General features: G+C 38.5%; 1 long non-coding RNA gene across 1 annotated transcript; it reads right to left on the reverse strand.

The window, feature by feature from the left end:
• Positions 1–1,786: 1,786 nt before the first annotated feature.
• LOC121223313 (uncharacterized) lies at positions 1,787–13,500 on the reverse strand. Its single transcript, XR_005920607.1, has 2 exons — positions 13,399–13,500; positions 1,787–1,828 (listed from the first exon to the last, which is right to left on the reverse strand). It is a non-coding gene; the product is annotated as an uncharacterized lncRNA (long non-coding RNA).
• Between the last annotated feature and the right edge of the window lie 2,399 nt (positions 13,501–15,899).

Genomic DNA, 15,899 nt, shown 5'->3' on the forward strand with positions numbered 1-15,899 from the left:
AATGTGCCATTTTAAAAAATCGATCAACCACTACAAATATCAAATCCTTTTTATTTCTAGTCCTAGGAAGACCTAAAACGAAGTCCATTGAAATCTCAACCCAAGGCTCCTCAGGAATGGGCAGTTGTGTGTACAATCCATGTGGTTTGATCCTCGATTTGGCTTTCTCACAAGTGATGCATCAGTTGCACACTCTCTCCATGTCTCGTTTCATTCTTGGCCAAAAGAAATGTTTGTGCAATGTGGCCAACATCTTTGTGACTCCAAAATGTCCCATGAGGCCTTCGCTATGTGCCTCGTTCACCAACACATCCCGAACAGAACCTTGAGGAACACAAAGTTTTACCTTCTCGGAAAAGATAATCATCATGTCTATAAAATTTCTCAAAGGCTCCATATTCACAAGCTTTATACAATTCAGCAAAATCAGATTCATTTATATAGTGTTCTTTCAAATGTGCAAAACCAAGTAATTTTGAATCCAAATTGTTAAGAAGGGCATACCTCCTCGACAACGCATTTTCTTTATCTTTGTTATACTTGATTATGTACAGAAATGACTCGAGAAATTCCATCCACTTGGCGTGTCTCTTGTTTAACTTGTTTTGGCCCTCGAGATGTTTCAATGCTTCGTGGTCCATATGAATGACAAATCCTTTAGGCCACAAGTAATTCTGCCACGTCTCTAATTCTCGGATTAGTGTGTACATTCCCTTATCGTAGGTGGGATAGCTAAGAGTTGCACCATTCAACTTTTTGCTAAAATAGGCTATAGGATGCCTATTTTGAGTCAGCACAGCCTCAATACCTATACCTGAGGCATCACGATGCCCATCTTGAGTCAGCACAGCCCCAATACCTATACCTGAGGCATCACACTAAATCTCGAACGTTTATTAAAATCAGACAAGGAAAGTAAAGGAGCATTAGTCAAACAATCTTTAATTAAATTAAAAGATCTCGTTCCTCACTCCAATGAAAAGTCAATTTTTTTCTTGATAATACCCGTCAATGGAGTAGCCAAAGTGCTGAAGTTGGGAACAAACCGTCTATAAAAACTTGCCAAGCCATGGAAACTTCGAACTTGCCTGATGCTCGTAGGTCGTGGCCACTCTCGAATCACCTTTACTTTTTCTTGATCAATTTCGAGTCCTCCCGAGCTGACCATAAATTCGTGCTTCATCTTAAACATTATTTTCCACTCATCTCCTTTTCACATCCGGATTTGGTGATATCCGCTCTTAAGATCTATTTTGGAGAAGACTTGGGCCTCACTGAGTTCATCTAACATGTCATCAAGGCGCAGAATGGGATGCCTATACTTGATTGTGATTTTGTTCACGGCTCGGCGGTCCACACACATGCGCCAAGTTCCATCCTTTTTGGGCACCAAGAGTACATATACGGCGCAAGGACTTAAACTCTCTCGTATGTAACCCTTCTCCATCAACTTAGCTACTTGTCTTTGTAATTCCTTTGTCTCTTCAAGGTTACTACAATATGCTGGATGCTTTGGAATCGTAGCTCTGGGAATGAAATAAATTTGATGCTCGATCCCTCGAATAGGTGGAAAGCCACTAGGGATATCCTCCGAAAATACATCTTCAAAATCATGCAGCAAAGAAACAATCGAAGACAGAAGATTGACATCTAAGTCGTTAGTGTTAAGAAAATTTTCCTTGTACAGAAGCACGATTGTAATGCCCAATTTTGACCTGGGCCCACACAATAAAATAAACCAAACTAAAAAAGAATCCAATGAAATAGCAGTCTATTTACAAATTTCAGCTAGCCCAAAATTATAACCCAAACCCAATTAAGCCCAAACCTGTAACACCCCGAACCCGAAACCGACACCGGAGTCGAACACGAGGTGTTAACTGACTTTAACCCCTTATAAAATTTATTTTCCAGACACTGCCCAATCTGTGTACTAGTCGTTTTAAAATCATATCTTGAGTTTCGTAACTCGAAAATCAGTTTCGTAATTTTTCCCAGAAACTAGACTCATGTGCCCATTTATGTATTTTTTTCTAGAATTTTTGGTTGGGCCAATTAGTACAGTTTATTAGTCAAAATCTCCCAAGTTGCAGGGGTCGACTACACTGACCTTTGCCCATTACGACTTGAATATCTCCCTGCACGGGGCTTCAATACTGATGCCGTTTGTTCCTTTGAAAACTAGACTCAGAGAGGAATCTGTACATATATGGTACGACCCCTAATTATCTCTGGTTAATTTGTAATGAATTTCCAAAGTCGGAGCAGGGAATCCAGAAACCGTTCTGGCCCTGTCCCACAAAAATCTGATTATCTCTTAATATACTGCCCATATGATCTTTTCGTTACTTCCTCATGAAAACAGACTCATCGAGCTTCGCTTACATAATTTATTCATCAATTAATTCCACTCCTACTATTTTTAGTGATTTTTCAATCTCATGACACTGCTGCTGCCAGCATCTGTTACGAAAGTAACTAGGTTCATTTCATGCCTACCCTTGATCCAACTCAATCGAACATTCGTGCCATTTTCGCATGGCTTAAAGTTTACATGCCAAAGTTCAAACACAACGTAATAGCTTATACATGCCAAAATGTTCTTCTAAGCCAACTAAGAAGAAAGTACCAAAACTTGCTATCCGGTGTGATGACTTCGATGACGGCCCGACCACGCAAAAATAGATGAGTCCAAGCAACCTATAATGGGTGACAAGGAAACACCGAGTGAGTTTATAACTCAGTAAGTCATAAGCTATGCACTACCATCCATCAATAACATTATCACAAGAGAAAACAAAATGGAACGAGGCTAATTACTCCATCCATTCCAAACCATACCATAGTTCCTCCAACCTATCAATTCAATTTCATATCAATTCATGCATTCACATTCCATATACTCATCAATAGGACATTGAAGCATTTTCATAAATCAATTTATTTTCGTTACAATCAAACGACTAAACGGCCTTTCACCCATCCTACGATAAATTTTATGTACGTGACTTCAAGTATATTTGTCACATAGGTTCAAACTTACCGAGCTCAACACCAAGTATAAGCATAGCACCTATTAGCCATGTACTCAAGACACTTACCCGATCCGCTGTCCGCGATCGACTCAATAGTGTCGCACACATAGTGTCCATAATGATTCACGAATGTATATCGAGTCCGCACACTCAGTGCTATATAATCAACTCGCACACTTAGTGCTACATAATCAAATCGCACACTTAGTGCTACATAGTCAAACTCGCACACTTAGTGCCGCATGGTCAATTCGCACACTTAGTGCATCATATTCATTTCGCACACTTAGTGCAACATAGTCAAATCGCACACTTAGTGCTGTACAATTTAATCCCGCGCACTTAGCGCCAATCTCATGGTCATAAATGGTTATCCCGCACGTTTAGTGCCGAGATCAACAACTCAGTACATCTTACCTATTTTCTTTCATTCAACGATTTCATCATCACATACGTACATGCACATATATATATATGTATATTTATTCATTCCATTCGCATCAATACATACACATTATGACCATTTGAAATAATACCAACTACATGCTTAATGACTTACCTCGTGTTGGGTAAGACGGTTCCAACTCGACTACTCGATAACCTTTTCTTTGCCTTTACTCGATTCACCTCCTTTAACTCCTTGAGCCAAATCAATAATTTAAAATAGTCATTAATCGACTATTCAAGTATTACTTTCAGAATAATATATATATTGATTTGACTTTCACACACATAGATTATAGTAAGCTTTATAATAGTCAATAAATAACTCATTGGCAAATTTTCATTAATGTTTACAACAAAATCACATATTCACTACGAGCTGTTTTCCTGAGCAGTAGTCGCTAAATTGTTTATAACTGGAGCTACAAACTCCAAATCACTAGCCGTTAATTTTCCCTGAATATAGACTCGTATATCTTCCATCCATAAAATTTTCAGAATTTTTGGCTTGGCCAATCAATACCAGATTTTTCTTAAAGTTTCCCCTGTTTCACTGTTTGACTATTCTGACCACTCTTCACTACGAATCAAATTTCTCATTTTACAGAATTCAAAATGTGTTGTATTTGATCTCATTTGAAACTAGACTCATTAAGGAGTCTAAGCATATAAATTTTATCTTATAATCATTTTTGTACAATTTATAATGATTTTCTAAAAACAGAACAGGGAATCTAGTAGTCATTTTGACTCAGCCCCACAATACTTCAAATATCTCAAGATCGGTAACTCTTTTGTTTTCATAGTTTCTTTTGTAAGAAAATAGACTCTTCAAGCTTTAATGGCATAATTCACTCAGCTTCTAATTCAACTCCTACAAATTATGGCGATTTTCCAAAATCACCTTACTGCTGCTGTCCCCAAACAGATTATTACCGAATCAAATACTAACATTAGCATTTCACCTTAATAGCTAGCTTGCCAAGCCTTAATTTAACATATTTTCATTCAATTTAGTCTAATAACGCATAAATGGGTAAATTACATTTTTACCCCTAATATTTCGCACTTTCACAATTTAGTCTTTATTCCACAAAACACAAAATACACAAAGTTTGGTCACACTCCTTAAGGGCCGAATCTTCCTAGTGCCCATATAAGTCCATACATCTCATTTATTTCACCTTTGAGTCCTTCAAAAATTTGTTTTTGTAATTTAGCTCTAACTACTCAAAATCACCAAAAACTTCAACACAAAACATATTAATCTTTAACATATCTTTCACTTTTCATCAACAACTATCAAAAAGCTCAAGCACTCATCAATGGCAAAACACAAAATCATCATCAATCCACAAAATTGAACCATGGGTTTTTAGAACTCAAGTCAACTACTAAAACATGCATGCATCTCAAGAACAACATCAAACATACCTTAGTCTAGCAAACCACCATAGCCGATTTTCTCAAGCTCTTCCCCTTCCTTTCTTTCCTCTATTCGGCCAAAGGTGTTCAAGAATGAACACACATTTTTTTTTTTTTGTTTTCTTTCCTCAACTCACGGCAACAAGGGGGGTATGGATGAGACCATTTTTTTTCATCACCCTTCCTTTTCATTGTTTAATTCCTTTCTTTAACTTATTTTAATTATCATGCTTAATATTTTATTTTCCTTACCATACATCACTAACACAACATGTTGGTGACATGTTTCCACCCATAGCATGGCCGGCCACTACATATTAGGGAGGGGGAATTTGACATGCAAGTCCCCTTTTTCTTCCACATGCACTAATAGGTCCTCATGCATTGACCTATCACATTTTAAAATTTTCTCATATAAGTCCTATTGACTAAATTCACATGCAATCGACTAAATCGAAGCTTGAAATTTTCACACATTCATGATTACATATTCTAGATAATAAACATCACATTCAAACCTTTCGGTGACTCGGTTTAGCGGTCCCGAAACCACTTCCCGACTAGGGTCAATTTTGGGCTGTCACAACTCTCCCCCACTTAAGAAATTTTCGTCCCCGAAAATCTTACCGGTAAATAGGTTTGGATATCGTTCTTTCATCGAGCTCTCGGTTTCCCAAGTAGCTTCCTCGATCCCGTGTTCGAGCCATAACCCCTTTACTTTCTGTTCGACATCTTTAATCAAATCAACTCCGAAAATTTTACTTTCACCAAGCTCAGTCCAAAACAATGGTGTGCGGCATTTACGCCCGTACAAAGCCTCGTAAGGTGCCATCTTAATACTTGATTGAAAACTATTGTTGTAAGCGAATTCAATCAAAGGTAAATACCGTTCCCATGAACTACTAAACTCGAGGATGCAACATCTCAACATATCCTCAAGCATCTGAATTATCCGCTCGGATTGACCATCGGTTTGGGGGTGAAAAGCGGTGCTAAAATGCAGCTTGGTACCCAAAGCTTCTTGCAATTTCTCCCAAAATCGCGAGGTGAATCTCGGATCTCTATCCGACACGATAGAAATAGGTACTCCATGTAATCTCACAATCTGTGAAACATACAATTCGGCTGGTTTATCCAATGAAAAATCCGTACGCACGGGGATAAAGTGAGCCGACTTAGTCAGCCTATCAACAACAACCCAAATCGCATCCTTCTTACTTGCTGACAATGGCAGTCCGGACACAAAGTCCATTGTGACTCGATCCCATTTCCACTCGGGTATCATGATCGGCTAAAGTAACCCTGAAGGCACTTGATGTTCCGCTTTCACTTGTTGACATATTAAACATCTCGAAACAAAGTCGGAGATGTCTCGTTTCATACCATGCCACCAAAACCGACGTTTCAAGTCGTTGTACATTTTCGTGCTCCCCGGGTGAATTGACATTCGGCTACAATGGGCTTCGTTCAAAATCATCGGAATGAGTTCCGAATTCCTTGGAACACACAAACGGCTTCTAAACCTCAAACAACCATCATTATCAATTTGAAACTCCGATTCCTTGTTCGGAACACACTCAGCTCGTTTTGCAACCAATTCATCATCGACTTTCTGAGCTTCACGAATTTGATGAGTCAATAATGGTTTGGCTTTTAATTCAGCTACTAACACATTGTCAGGTAGAACAGACAAGTGTACATTCATCGCTCGCAAAGCAAACAGTGATTTCCGGCTTAAGGCGTCCGCAACCACATTAGCCTTTCCCGGGTGGTCATCAATGACAAGCTCGTAATCTTTCAACAACTCAAGCCAACGTCTTTGTCGCAGATTCAAGTCTCGTTGAGTCATCAAATATTGAGACTTTTGTGATCCGAAAACACATGGCACTTCTCACCAAACAAATAATGTCGCCATATTTTCAATGCAAACACAATGGCGGCTAGTTCGAGATCATGAGTCAGATAATTTCTCTCGTGTGGCTTCAATTGTCTCGACGCATAGGCCACAACTCGACCTTCTTACATCAATACGCAACCCAACCCAAGTAGGGATGCATCACTATAAATGACAAACTCTTTACCCGATTCGGGTTGCACCAAAATTGGAGCTTCAGTCAAATGAGTTTTCAGTTGATCGAAGCTTTTCTGACATTCCTCCGTCCATTCGAACTTAACATCCTTTTGAAGTAACTTCGTCATTGGTGTGGCTATCATCGAGAAACCTTTGACAAATCGTCGGTAATAACCGGCAAGCCCTAGAAAGCTCCGGACTTCGGTAACATTTCTCGGAGGCTTCCAGTTAAGTATGGCTGAAATTTTGCTCGGGTCAACTCGAATACCCGATGCGGACACCACATGACCCAAGAAGCTAACCTCTCTTAACCAGAACTCACACTTACTGAACTTAGCATATAACTGCTTATCCCGCAAAATTTGCAACACTTGCCTCAGATGCTCAGCATGTTCGGTCTCATCTCTTGAATAGACCAAGATGTCATCAATAAACACAACTACGAACCGATCCAAATACGGCCTGAAGATCCGATTCATCAAATCCATAAACACCGCAGGGGCATTAGTGAGCCCAAACGGCATCACTAAGAACTCGTAGTGACCATATCTCGTCCTGAAGGCAGTTTTGGGTATGTCCGATTCTCGAATTCGCAACTGATAATAGCCCGATCTCAGATCTATTTTTGAGAACATTGAGGCTCCCTTCAGTTGGTCGAACAAATCATCAATACGCGGCAACGGATACTTATTCTTTATTGTCACTTTATTCAGTTGACGATAGTCAATGCATAACCTCGTGGTTCCGTCCTTCTTTTTCACGAACAATACTGGTGCACCCCAAGGTGAGAAACTCGGTCGAGCGAAACCTCTATCCGTCAATTCTTGCAACTGAGCTTTCAACTCTTTTAACTCGGTTAGTGCCATACGATACGGAGCGATCGAAATTGGCGTAGTTCCAGGTACAAGCTCAATACCAAACTCTACCTCCCGAACAGGTGGCAAACCCGGTAACTCTTCAGGAAAAACATCCGGGTATTCACAAACCACCGGCACCGATTCGGGTTTCTTTTCTAACTCCTTGTCATCAAGTACATACGCGAGGTACGTTTCGCACCCTTTCCTTACATATTTCTGGGCCAACATTGCTGATATTACAGCTGGCAACCCCCTTAAGTCCGCGGACTCAACTCGGATTATTAGAGGGCATCTCTTACACACTTTATCAACAAGTACGCATTGACCCAAAGGGTTTGATACTCGAATTACGAGCTCAGTAGACTCAACAGGTAGAGTCTTACTGGTTGCTAAGGTTTCGCATACATATGAATGAGTAGAACCAGGGTCAATCAATGCAATCACATTAGTATCAAAGAGAGTGAAGGTACCAGTGATGACGTCGGGGGAGGATGCCTCCTCTCGTGCGCGAGTGGCATATGCTCTAGCAGGAGTACGGTTCTCGGCTCGATCGGCCGTATCAGAGGCCCCCCTCTGACTACCACCCCTGCCTCCTAAAATTCTCGATGGTCTACCTCTAGATGTCACTCCACTAGGTCGTGCACCTTGAATCTTATTCTTCTCATCCAGCTCCGTGCAATCTCTAATGAAGTGGTCCTTCGAACCGCATCCGTAACAGACCCTGCTAGTAGACTTGCCCCAACATTCACCTAGGTGTCGTCTTCCACATTGGGGACATTCAGGTTTCTCGTGACGATTATTGCCCACACTAGCTACCGAAGTAGCTCGGGAGCCCATCGATGGTCTTGCCCTGATGGAAATTCCCGCAGTCGCCCTTGACTTCTTAATGTCCTCCCTGAACTTCTTTATAGCTGAGAACAGAGCTTTACCCGTCGATCTCTTACGATAATCTCTAGCTTCAAATTCAGCCTTCCTCTTCTCCTTTCCAAGTTCTTCCGCCTTACAGGCTCGTTCGACTAGTGTTACGAATTCTTTTATTTCCAAAATACCCATTAGTAGCTTTAAATCTTCATTCAATCCTTCCTCGAATCTTTTGCACATAGCAACCTCGTCAGCTACACACTCCCGGGCATACCTACTGAGTCTTACGAATTCATGTTCGTATTCAGATACAGTCATACGGCCTTGCTTGAGTTCCAAGAACTCCTTACGCTTCTGATCAATGAACCGTTGGCTAATAAATTTCTTCCGGAATTCCATTTGAAAGAAGTCCCAAGTTACTCGCTCGTTCGGGACTATGGAAATCAAGGTCCTCCACCAATAGTAGGCTGAGTCTCGCAACAAAGATACAGCACATTTTAGACATTCGTCGGGTGTGCATGACAATTCATCGAACACCCGAATGGTGTTATCTAGCCAGAACTCGGCCCTTTCGGCATCATCAGTTACTATGGCCTTGAACTCCTCGGCCCCACGCTTCCTAATCAAGTCTACAGGTGGCTTACTCAGCCTCACAGGATCAGCGACTGATGGCATTACAGGCTCTTGGGGTGGATTATTCAAATTCGGGAATTGTTGGACAGTCGGGTTGGTTCGGGCATATTGCGCGACCCACTCATTCATCATGGTAAAGAAGGCTTGTTTAGCCCCCTCACCTTGATTATTCGCAGATGACTGAGGTTCAACAAGCGGCGTCCCTTGTGCAGAAGCAGCCGCTATGCTCTCAACGTCATCCGCTAGGGTTCTTTCTTCACCGGGGTCTATTTACTAATCAAAACAAAAACATTTCAACCGTCGGAAGTCATCACACATTTAAACATTAACATTCGGCATGTATAGCTAGACTCATGCGCGCTATGGTAGTCCTAGAACCGACTAAACCATAGCTCTGATACCAATAAAATGTAACACCCCGAACCCGAAACCGACACCGGAGTCGAACACGAGGTGTTAACTGACTTTAACCCCTTATAAAATTTATTTTCCAGACACTGCCCAATCTGTGTACTAGTCGTTTTAAAAATCATATCTTGAGTTTCGTAACTCGAAAATCAGTTTCGTAATTTTTCCCAGAAACTAGACTCATGTGCCCATCTATGTAATTTTTTCTAGAATTTTTGGTTGGGCCAATTAGTACAGTTTATTAGTCAAAATCTCCCAAGTTGCAGGGGTCGACTACACTGACCTTTGCCCATTACGACTTGAATATCTCCCTGCACGGGGCTTCAATACTGATGCCGTTTGTTTCTATGAAAACTAGACTCAGAGAGGAATCTGTACATATATGGTACGACCCCTAATTATCTCTGGTTAATTTGTAATGAATTTCCAAAGTCGGAGCAGGGAATCCAGAAACCGTTCTGGCCCTGTCCCACAAAAATCTGATTATCTCTTAATATACTGCCCATATGATCTTTTCGTTACTTCCTCATGAAAACAGACTCATCGAGCTTCGCTTACATAATTTATTCATCAATTAATTCCACTCCTACTATTTTTAGTGATTTTTCAATCTCATGACACTGCTGCTGCCAGCATCTGTTACGAAAGTAACTAGGTTCATTTCATGCCTACCCTTGATCCAACTCAATCGAACATTCGTGCCATTTTCGCATGGCTTAAAGTTTACATGCCAAAGTTCAAACACAACGTAATAGCTTATACATGCCAAAATGTTCTTCTAAGCCAACTAAGAAGAAAGTACCAAAACTTGCTATCCGGTGTGATGACTTCGATGACGGCCCGACCACGCAAAAATAGATGAGTCCAAGCAACCTATAATGGGTGACAAGGAAACACCGAGTGAGTTTATAACTCAGTAAGTCATAAGCTATGCACTACCATCCATCAATAACATTATCACAAGAGAAAACAAAATGGAACGAGGCTAATTACTCCATCCATTCCGAACCATACCATAGTTCCTCCAACCTATCAATTCAATTTCATATCAATTCATGCATTCACATTCCATATACTCATCAATAGGACATTGAAGCATTTTCATAAATCAATTTATTTTCGTTACAATCAAACGACTAAACGGCCTTTCACCCATCCTACGATAAATTTTATGTACGTGACTTCAAGTATATTTGTCACATAGGTTCAAACTTACCGAGCTCAACACCAAGTATAAGCATAGCACCTATTAGCCATGTACTCAAGACACTTACCCGATCCGCTGTCCGCGATCGACTCAATAGTGTCGCACACATAGTGTCCATAATGATTCACGAATGTATATCGAGTCCGCACACTCAGTGCTATATAATCAACTCGCACACTTAGTGCTACATAATCAAATCGCACACTTAGTGCTACATAGTCAAACTCGCACACTTAGTGCCGCATGGTCAATTCGCACACTTAGTGCATCATATTCATTTCGCACACTTAGTGCAACATAGTCAAATCGCACACTTAGTGCTGTACAATTTAATCCCGCGCACTTAGCGCCAATCTCATGGTCATAAATGGTTATCCCGCACGTTTAGTGCCGAGATCAACAACTCAGTACATCTTACCTATTTTCTTTCATTCAACGATTTCATCATCACATACGTACATGCACATATATATATGTATATTTATTCATTCCATTCGCATCAATACATACACATTATGACCATTTGAAATAATACCAACTACATGCTTAATGACTTACCTCGTGTTGGGTAAGACGGTTCCAACTCGACTACTCGATAACCTTTTCTTTGCCTTTACTCGATTCACCTCCTTTAACTCCTTGAGCCAAATCAATAATTTAAAATAGTCATTAATCGACTATTCAAGTATTACTTTCAGAATAATATATATATTGATTTGACTTTCACACACATAGATTATAGTAAGCTTTATAATAGTCAATAAATAACTCATTGGCAAATTTTCATTAATGTTTACAACAAAATCACATATTCACTACGAGCTGTTTTCCTGAGCAGTAGTCGCTAAATTGTTTATAACTGGAGCTACAAAACTCCAAATCACTAGCCGTTAATTTTCCCTGAATATAGACTCGTATATCTTCCATCCATAAAATTTTCAGAATTTTTGGCTTGGCCAATCAATACCAGATTTTTCTTAAAGTTTCCCCTGTTTCACTGTTTGACTATTCTGACCACTCTTCACTACGAATCAAATTTCTCATTTTACAGAATTCAAAATGTGTTGTATTTGATCTCATTTGAAACTAGACTCATTAAGGAGTCTAAGCATATAAATTTTATCTTATAATCATTTTTGTACAATTTATAATGATTTTCTAAAAACAGAACAGGGAATCTAGTAGTCATTTTGACTCAGCCCCACAATACTTCAAATATCTCAAGATCGGTAACTCTTTTGTTTTCATAGTTTCTTTTGTAAGAAAATAGACTCTTCAAGCTTTAATGGCATAATTCACTCAGCTTCTAATTCAACTCCTACAAATTATGGCGATTTTCCAAAATCACCTTACTGCTGCTGTCCCCAAACAGATTATTACCGAATCAAATACTAACATTAGCATTTCACCTTAATAGCTAGCTTGCCAAGCCTTAATTTAACATATTTTCATTCAATTTAGTCTAATAACGCATAAATGGGTAAATTACATTTTTACCCCTAATATTTCGCACTTTCACAATTTAGTCTTTATTCCACAAAACACAAAATACACAAAGTTTGGTCACACTCCTTAAGGGCCGAATCTTCCTAGTGCCCATATAAGTCCATACATCTCATTTATTTCACCTTTGAGTCCTTCAAAAATTTGTTTTTGTAATTTAGCTCTAACTACTCAAAATCACCAAAAACTTCAACACAAAACATATTAATCTTTAACATATCTTTCACTTTTCATCAACAACTATCAAAAAGCTCAAGCACTCATCAATGGCAAAACACAAAATCATCATCAATCCACAAAATTGAACCATGGGTTTTTAGAACTCAAGTCAACTACTAAAACATGCATGCATCTCAAGAACAACATCAAACATACCTTAGTCTAGCAAACCACCATAGCCGATTTTCTCAAGCTCTTCCCCTTCCTTTCTTTCCTCTATTCGGCCAAAGGTGTTCAAGAATGAACACACATTTTTTTTTTTGTTTTCTTTCCTCAACTCACGGCAACAAGGGGGGGTATGGATGAGACCATTTTTTTTCATCACCCTTCCTTTTCATTGTTTAATTCCTTTCTTTAACTTATTTTAATTATCATGCTTAATATTTTATTTTCCTTACCATACATCACTAACACAACATGTTGGTGACATGTTTCCACCCATAGCATGGCCGGCCACTACATATTAGGGAGGGGGAATTTGACATGCAAGTCCCCTTTTTCTTCCACATGCACTAATAGGTCCTCATGCATTGACCTATCACATTTTAAAATTTTCTCATATAAGTCCTATTGACTAAATTCACATGCAATCGACTAAATCGAAGCTTGAAATTTTCACACATTCATGATTACATATTCTAGATAATAAACATCACATTCAAACCTTTCGGTGACTCGGTTTAGCGGTCCCGAAACCACTTCCCGACTAGGGTCAATTTTGGGCTGTCACAAAACCTAATCTGACCCAATACTAAACCCGAATGGCCCAATCCCTAGCCCAATCGTGTTACAAGCCCAACACAAAGAGATTGCGAAAACCCTAGCAGCAAACCCCCAATGCCGCAACCAGGCTCTGCCTTCGCACGAACCGCGCCTTCGAGATGCTCCCCGCACGCGCCTCTTCACTCACGGGCCCCACTAGCTACGCACACCTCCGTACCTCCGCATAAGTCCCCGTACGCCATACCTGCAGACAGAGGCAAACAACGCAGCACCAAAAAGGAAACAAAATAGCAGTTGTAAAAGAAATTTGGAGAGGGATTTTAATTTTTTTTTTCATTTTCATTTTTCTTTTCAGCTATATAAGCCATTAAACAGAATCTGTAAAGGGGGGACGAACACACAAAAAAACACACACACGCATATTCGAATAAAAAAAAGGGTTCGAAGTTATCTAAAAAATAGAAATAAAAGATCGATTATTTTTGGAAAGGTGGTTTTTTTCTTGTTTTTCTTTCTGTATTTTTCTTCTGAGCGGTTTATCTCTTCTATTTTTTGGTCGCATACATATAGAGGTAATAAAAAAGGGGGTTAAGGAGTGAAGATTTACCTGGCCTTGCCTGCTCTGTCGCCATCGGAGATCGGGCAAAGGTTGAAGGCTCTAGGGCGGCCTGGTCGTTGACGGCGATCTGCGAGGCGGGTTTCAAAACCCTAGCAGAGGAAAATGGGGGGCTAATGTTTAGTTTTTTTCTTTAAGTCTGTTTAAGGTTATGCTGTTGATTTTAGGGTTTGAAAGTTGGTATTTATAGTGTGAAAAACGACACCGTTTAGGGCCTGTGTCAATGGCTCTGAAACGGTGCCGTTTAGCAGCCATACCCGATGACCCGATCCAACCGCGGCTAGATCTGCGCGTTTTGGTAGGGGGAGGGATAATTGCAGTCCCGGTCCTCTCTCTTTTGTTCTGGGTTCAAATCGGTTCTTTCCCTTTTTAAATTTCTCCCTTTAATTTCCTTTTCATTTCATTTTGGTCCATATCGTAGAGCAGCGTTTTGGGGCCGGGATATTTTCATCTTTAGTCCCCATATTATCCGCGCACGCCTTTTTGGTCCTCAATTCTGCTCTATTTTCATTGTTCTTTTGTTTCGGACTTGATACCATTTTGTCCCTATTCATTTAATTTAACGTATTTAATTTTTATTCTGTTTAAATTTCATTTTTCTGTTATTTTCGAATATATTTATTCATTTAATTTGACATTATTTTATGTTTAAAATTAATACATTTTAAACTTATCATCAATATTACTTTAATTTATAATATGTTATTATTTGGATATATCATAAACAAATTTTAAATTTATCATGTGTGTTATTTTCAACTTATTATGTTTTGTGAATAAAATTTGTCATGTATTTTGTTTTTATGTAAATTGTATGCTAATTTACAAAATTCACTTGTATAGGTTTTTATGTGAAAGATGTTAAAAATAATAATAATATTCTTTTACAATATTAGTACATGTATATATAAGTCATATTAAATTATTTTTATTATGAGATTATTATGTTTATGCATTTCTTTTAAAAATAAAACTAATACATATATTCATTTTCTTCAAAACAAAACCCTATTTTATATGTATAGTTTATTTCAACATCTTTATATATTATTATGTATATATTATCATTCATATTTTTATATTATTATTTTGAGTGATATATGTATATTATTTTATGTATTCTATTTATTTCTTATATATTATCTACTTTAAAATTTAATTAGGATCTATTATTTTATGTGGTATTTATTTTTTCCTATTTTTGATCCATTTTAAACTTTCATATATGTATATATCATTATTTATTTTTATTTTAGCATATAACTCCTCGATTATAATTTCTTTTCTCCCATACTATTTGTTTTTTGAATTGTTTTAAAACTTTTGCATTTATTTGTGTTAATTTGTTTTCTGTTAATATTCTCAAATGTTAGTGCTAGAATTCACATACTATGTGATATATGATTCGTATTCTTATGTATGTTGTATTGTTTATTTGTATTTTATTGATTCCTTGTTGCTCATTAGCTTACATTTAGCTTACGAATTTTTCTTTCGCAATATATTGTCATCCCACTGCGTTTTATTCGTCAAAAGATTATATTCTACTTAGGTATCAAAATCATTTTATTCAAAAACTTTCAAGATAACGCAAAGTTCGGTATTTAGAATCTTCGAAAGAATTGAGCCCTAACGTATTGGGTTCCAATTTTCCTCGTCGAATCTAAAATAACCCTTTTTAATTAAAACATAAATAAAAAGCTCATTCTCGGGAATTCGACACGTTGTATCCTAACGCATTGGATATGACATGATGTTCTCTCGAGACGAGAGTTTTTCTAATAAATGAAAATAAAGGCAATATTTGATATTTGGGAATGTTGTGAAATCGAGCCCTAACTTACTGGGTTTTGATTTTCTCATTTAACCCAAATAATCAGATATCATTCTCAAAATG

The sequence above is a fragment of the Gossypium hirsutum genome, chromosome D11 (assembly GCF_007990345.1).
Source record: "Gossypium hirsutum isolate 1008001.06 chromosome D11, Gossypium_hirsutum_v2.1, whole genome shotgun sequence".
Lineage (NCBI taxonomy): Eukaryota > Viridiplantae > Streptophyta > Magnoliopsida > Malvales > Malvaceae > Gossypium > Gossypium hirsutum.